The sequence below is a fragment of the Vitis vinifera genome, chromosome 13, assembly GCF_030704535.1.
Source record: "Vitis vinifera cultivar Pinot Noir 40024 chromosome 13, ASM3070453v1".
In the NCBI taxonomy this organism is placed as follows: Eukaryota; Viridiplantae; Streptophyta; class Magnoliopsida; order Vitales; family Vitaceae; genus Vitis; species Vitis vinifera.
The window spans coordinates 9,568,013-9,575,214 of NC_081817.1; positions in this window are offsets into that span (position 1 = coordinate 9,568,013).

Here is a 7,202-nt window from a genome sequence, read left to right on the forward strand (position 1 = left end):
TACACACGATATTCTTGAATTTAATAAATCATTTGTTCACACTATTTTTCCTATTTTATTTTGCTAATTTCGTAGGATAAAATTTACGAAATTTTGAAAATATTAAAACATTGTCAATATTTTCATTAAGATATATGTAATTAGTGATGCATTTGTTGAAAAAAGGTACCCATGTTTCAATGATATTTGATTATCTTCTTTATAAACATCATATAGAATATTGAATATATTACAAAGAGATGTGTAAAAATGGAAAAATAAAATAAAATAAAATTTGAAATCCATTAAACTATTCATGATTTTTTTAACTCTCCTTTAATTTCTTTTTCCTTCTTAAATTATTTAATAACTTTTCATTAAATTATCTGTTTTTTCTTCATTTTTTTAGTTGGCATCCAAACAATACGTAGGACAGAATATAGGATAAAATCAAGGACAACTCTCTCTTTATCTATGGGTTTGACTATCTTTTAGCTTTTTTATTTATTTATTTTTAAAAATTGATGTAGGACAACCCTAGGATGGTCGCCTACACTCAAGGGTAGGTGGGCTAGGGTTTTATTTTTAAGGTGTAAGGAGAGGAACAAGGAATAAATTTTATGGTAGAGAAAATTATAAGATAAGAAATAGAGAGAAAGAAGAAACAATGAAGAAAAGATGGAAAACCTTAGAGTCTCACTAAGGCCTTCTAGGAGTCTCACCTAGAAGAAAATCAATGGAGTCTCACCATTGAAGGTTGCAACCTTGCAATGAAAGAAAATATAATATTATTCATCAAATTCATCCTTTTGATTTACATTGATTAGCCTATTTATAGGCTTATCTAAGAAATCCAAAGTCTACTAGGACTCTAATAACCTATTCTACTAGGACTCTAATAACCTATCATGACTCAAATTCTAATTATATTATAACTCAACTAGCTAATCCTAATTAGACTCCAACAAATATTAATCCTAATTCAATTCCAAGTAATAATAATCCTACTTTAATTACAACTAATACTAATTCCCTTTCTTGATATATATCTTGAATATTCATCCTCATCAATTCCTCCTGACTTGAAAAAAACTCGACCTCGAGTTTTAGTGATTTTCCACAATCAATTGAAATTCCGAGCAATGCCTTCCACCCTTTCTTTCTTCATCGTCTCTTTCCCATGGTAAGACAAGATCTCAAGATCTCTTGAACTTGTTCAATTTCATGCAAGATAAATACTGGACTTCGAAAAACTTTTTGATGTTGTACAACAAGTTGATAATTCTCGAAATAATTATGTGTCTTCAACAAACTTGTGGGAAGTTGTTTCCCACACTCTTCTTGTAAATTGTTTTGTGGAAGAATAAGATTCTTTAATTCCCTATATTCAAAAGAAATTTCAGCAGATTCTTCATGTTTGCCACCACTCACGATAATGCTTGGCCTTGGGAAGTCAAACATCGATTCTTCTTAAACTTCTGAAACTTCTTTGAGCTCTTCTATTGGTTGATCTAAGATTAGTTTCATCATCTCTTGCTTTCTAGATTCATCATTGATGATTTCTTCGTCCTTTCTAGTAACTTCGACTTGCTTTTTAATAAGAATATTTGATGGCTCTTCTAGTTTCAAGGGTGCCACTTTTTCCTCTGGTTGCTTATGTGGTAGAATTTCCTTCATTGGACGAAGGATCTTCTTTCGCCCATTGTGCACAAGTGTGTAAGTGTTCTCATAGCCATCATGTTGGACCCTTTCATCAAAAAGCCATGGTCTTCCAAGCATAATATGGGCAACTTTCATCGGCAAAATTTGATGAATAATATTATATTTTCTTTCATTGCAAGGTTGCAACCTTCAATGGTGAGACTCCATTGATTTTCTTCTAGGTGAGACTCCTAGAAGGCCTTAGTGAGACTCTAAGGTTTTCCATCTTTTCTTCATTGTTTCTTCTTTCTCTCTATTTCTTATCTTATAATTTTATCTACCATAAAATTTATTCCTTGTTCCTCTCCTTACACCCTAAAAATAAAACCCTAGCCCACCTACCCTTGAGTGTAGGCGACCATCCTAGGGTTGTCCTACATCAATTTTGGTATCAGAGCGAAAATTCTTGGCATGAAGGCATATGTAATTGAGGAGTGGAGCAACGTATGCAAACATGGTTGAAGGCTACAACTTTTTTATACAGCCATTGGTGAACATACCAAGGCTAAATGAAGAGAAAGATTGGCGACGTACTAGCATCTTCCAAACTCGTGTTGCTTGTTAAGGGAAACTATGTACTTTGATTTTTTATGGAGGTAGTTGTTCCAATCTAGCTTCAGAGGAGCTTGTTGAGAAGCTTAATCTAAAGACAGAAGATCATCCAAATCCCCATCAAATAGCATGGGTAAATGACACATCTATTTTGGTGAGTTCTCGTTGTCTAGTGACGTTTAATTTAAGTAATAATTTTGAGTTATCAGCATGGTGTGATGTTTTGCCGATGAAAGTTGCCTATATTATGCTTGGAAGACCATGGCTTTTTTATGAAAGGGTCCAACATGATGGCTATGAGAACACTTACACACTTGTGTGCAATGGGCGAAAGAAGATCCTTCGTCCAATGAAGGAAATTCCACCACATAAGCAACCAGAGGAAAAAGTAGCACCCTAAAACTAAAAGAGCCATCAAATATTCTTATTAAAAAGCAAGTCGAAGTTACTAGAAAGGACAAAGAAATCATCAATGGCCTTGGTAAGTCAAACATCGATTCTTCTGAAACTTCTGAAACTTCTTTGAGCTCTTCTATTGGTTGATCTAAGAGTAGTTTCATCACCTCTTGCTTTCTAGATTCATCATTGATGATTTCTTCGTCCTTTCTAGTAACTTCGACTTGCTTTTTAATAAGAATATTTGATGGCTCTTCTAGTTTCAAGGGTGCTACTTTTTCCTCTGGTTTCTTATGTGGTGGAATTTCCTTCATTGGACGAAGAATCTTCTTTCGCCCAATTGATGAGGATGAATATTCAAGATATATATCAAGAAAGGGAATTAGTATTAGTTGTAATTAAAGTAGGATTATTATTACTTGGAATTAAATTAGGATTAATATTTGTTGGAGTCTAATTAGGATTAGCTAGTTGAGTTATAATATAATTAGAATTTGAGTCATGATAGGTTATTAGAGTCCTAGTAGACTTTGGATTTCTTAGAGAAGCCTATAAATAAGCTAATCAATGTAAATCAAAAGAATGAATTTGATGAATAATATTATATTTTCTTCCATTGCAAGGTTGCAACCTTCAATGGTGAGACTCCATTGATTTTTTTTCTAGGTGAGACTCTTAGAAGGCCTTAGTGAGACTCTAAGGTTTTCCATCTCTTCTTCATTGTTTCTTCTTTCTCTCTATTTCTTATCTTATAATTTTCTCTAGCATAAAATTTATTCCTTATTCCTCTCCTTACACCCTAAAAATAAAACCCTAGCCCACCTACCCTTGAGTGTAGGCGACCATCCTAGGGTTGTCCTACATCAATTTTGGTATCAGAGCGAAAATTCTTGGCATGAAGGCATATGTAATTGAGGAGTGGAGCAACATATGCAAACATGGTTGAAGGTTACAACTTTTTTATGCATCCATTGGTGAACATACCAAGGCTAAATGAAGAGGAGGATTGGCGACGTACTAGCATCTTCCAAACTCGTGTTGCTTGTCAAGGGAGACTATGTACTTTGATTTTTGATGGAGGTAGTTGTTCCAATCTAGCTTCAGAGGAGCTTGTTGAGAAGCTTAATCTAAAGACAGAAGATCATCCAAATCCCTATCAAATATCATGGGTAAATGGCGCATCTATTTTGATGAGTTCTCGTTGTCTAGTGACGTTTAATTTAAGTAATAATTTTGAGTTATCAGCATGGTGTGATGTTTTGCCGATGAAAGTTGCCCATATTATGCTTGGAAGACCATGGCTTTTTTATGAAAGGGTCTAACATGATGGCTATGAGAACACTTACACACTTGTGTGCAATGAGCGAAAGAAGATCCTTTGTCCAATGAAGGAAATTCCACCACATAAGCAACCAGAGGAAAAAGTAGCACCCTTGAAACTAGAAGAGCCATCAAATATTCTTATTAAAAATCAAGTCGAAGTTACTAGAGAGGACGAAGAAATCATCAATGATAAATCTAGAAAGCAAGAGGTGATGAAACTAATCTTAGATCAACCAATAGAAGAGCTCAAAGAAGTTTCAGAAGTTTAAGAAGAATCGATGTTTGACTTCCCAAGGCCAAACATTATCGTGAGTGGTGGCAAACATGAAGAATCTGCTGAAATTTCTCTTGAATATAGGGAATTCTAGAATCTTATTCTTCCACAAAACAATTTACAAGAAAAGTGTGGGAAACAACTTCCCACAAGTTTGTTGAAGACACATAATTATTTCGAGAATTATCAACTTGTTGTACAACATCAAAAAGTTTTTCAAAGTCCAGTATTTGTCTTGCATGAAATTAAACAAGTTCAAGAGATCTTGAGATCTTGTCTTACCATGGGAAAGATACGACGAAGAAAGAAAGGGTGGAAGGCATTGCTCGGAATTTCAATTGATCGTGGAAAATAACTAAAACTCGAGGTCGAGTTTTTTTCAAGTCAGGGGGAATTGATGAGGATGAATATTCAAGATATATATCAAGAAAGGGAATTAGTATTAGTTGTAATTAAAATAAGATTATTATTACTGGGAATTAAATTAGGATTAATATTTTTTGGAGTCTAATTAGGATTAACTAGTTGAGTTATAATATAATTAGAATTTGAGTCAAGATAGGTTATTAGAGTCCTAGTAGAATAGGTTATTAGAGTCCTAGTAGACTTTGGATTTCTTAGATAAGCCTATAAATAGGCTAATCAATGTAAATCAAAAGAATGAATTTGATGAATAATATTATATTTTCTTTCATTGCAAGGTTGCAACCTTCAATGGTGAGACTCCATTGATTTTCTTCTAGGTGAGACTCCTAGAAGGCCTTAGTGAGACTCTAAGATTTTCCATCTTTTCTTCATTGTTTCTTCTTTCTTTCTATTTCTTATCTTATAATTTTCTCTACCATAAAATTATTCCTTGTTCCTCTCCTTATACCCTAAAAATAAAACCCTAGCCCACCTACCCTTGAGTGTAGGCGACCATCCTAGGGTTTTGATGTAGGACAACCCTAGGATGGTTGCCTACACTCAAGGGTAGGTGGGCTAGGGTTTTATTTTTAGGGTGTAAGGAGAGGAACAAGGAATAATCTTTATGGTAGAGAAAATTATAAGATAAGAAATAGAGAGAAAGAAGAAACAATGAAGAAAAGATGGAAAAACCTTAGAGTCTCACTAAGGCCTTCTAGGAGTTTCACCTAGAAGAAAATCAATGAAGTCTCACCATTGAGGGTTGCAACCTTGCAATGAAAGAAAGTATAATATTATTCATCAAATTCATCCCTTTGATTTACATTGATTAGCTTATTTATAGGCTTCTCTAAGAAATCCAAAGTCTACTAGGACTCTAATAACCTATTATGATTGTAATTCTAATTATAACATCCAAAGTCTACTAGGACTCTAATAACCTATTATGACTCAAATTCTAATTATATTATAACTCAACTAGCTAATCCTAATTAGACTCCAACAAATACCAATCCCAATTCAATTCTAATTAATATTAATCTACTTAAAGTTTACTTAGGTCTTCCCTTTCTTCCTTGAATAAACTTTAAAAGGCTTTCCCCCATCAATTCTCCCCGGCTTGAAAGAACTCAGCTCCGACGAGTTAGACGCTTGATACAACTCATAAAGATCGGGGTTAAGCTTCTTAAAATCCGTTGTCGTACTCCATGTATTCTCAGAGTGTGGTTTGCCTCGCCATTTTACCAAAAAATTTTGGTATCCACCTTGTCGAGTAGACACAAGTTGATCATCAAGAACATACTCGATCTCAGGACGTGGGCTAAGAGAGTTCACCATCTTGGATTTGATTTCTTCAAATGGCTTGTTGGCCGCCTTGGTCCAAATAAATAAACCAGGTTTCATGCATTCAATAATTGGGCCCATAATGAAGCTGAAATTTCGAATAAATCGTCGATAGAATGTAGCCATTCCATGGAAGCTTCGCACCTCATGGATATTTGTTGGTACTGGCCAATCAACAATAGCTTTAATCTTCTTTGGATCTGTTTCAACACCCTTAGAAGACACAACAAAGCCAAGAAATACAACACTAGGGCTCATGAAAGTACATTTTTTCAAATTAATGTAAAACTTTTCAGCCCTAAGAGTGCGCATTACTTGCTTCAAGTGTTCCTCATGATCTTCACAAGATCGACTATAGATAAGAATATCATCAAAATAGACAACAACAAACCGTCCAATAAAAGGTTTTAATACCTATGTCATAATCCATATGAAGGTACTTAGAGCATTGGTTAGTCCAAACGGCATGACTAACCACTCATACAATCCATCCTTAGTTTTGAAAGATGTCTTCCATTCGTCTCCTGGTCTAATACGTATTTGATGATATCCACTTCTTAGATCAATCTTTGAGAATATTACTGATCCAACCATCATATCTAACATGTCATCAAGTCTTGGAATTGGAAATTGATACTTGATTGTGATTTTGTTGATTGCACAATTATCCACACACATCCGCCATGATCCATCCTTCTTTGGTGTTAGTAGGGCAGGAACTCCACAAGGACTTAGGCTTTCACGAATAAAGTCTTTAGTAAGTAATTCATCAACTTGCCTTTTTAATTCAGCATGCTTTGTTGGATTCATTCTATAGGCTGGTAAATTTGGTAATGATGCATCGGGAATCAAATCAATGGCATGTTGTACGTCACGCATAGGAGGGAGTTGATTAGGTAACTTTGCAGGCCGCAAGTCATAAAAGTCATCAAGGATTTTACGTACGTTTGTTGGATATTCCTTATCTTGTTCTTTAAATTCTTCCACTTTCCGAGCCATTAAAGCAAAAATAACTTTAGTTTCCTTGCTCTCATTTTCAAATTGACACATAGTAAGTACCTTTTTTGGTTGTGCATTCTCATCTGACTTCTTAATTGGAGCGACTTCTTTCATTAGACGAAGGATCTTCTTACGTCCGTTGTGTATGAGAGCATATGTATTTTCATAGCCGTCATGTTGAACTCTTCTATCAAAGAGCCAAGGTCTTCCAAGTAAAATATGACTTACT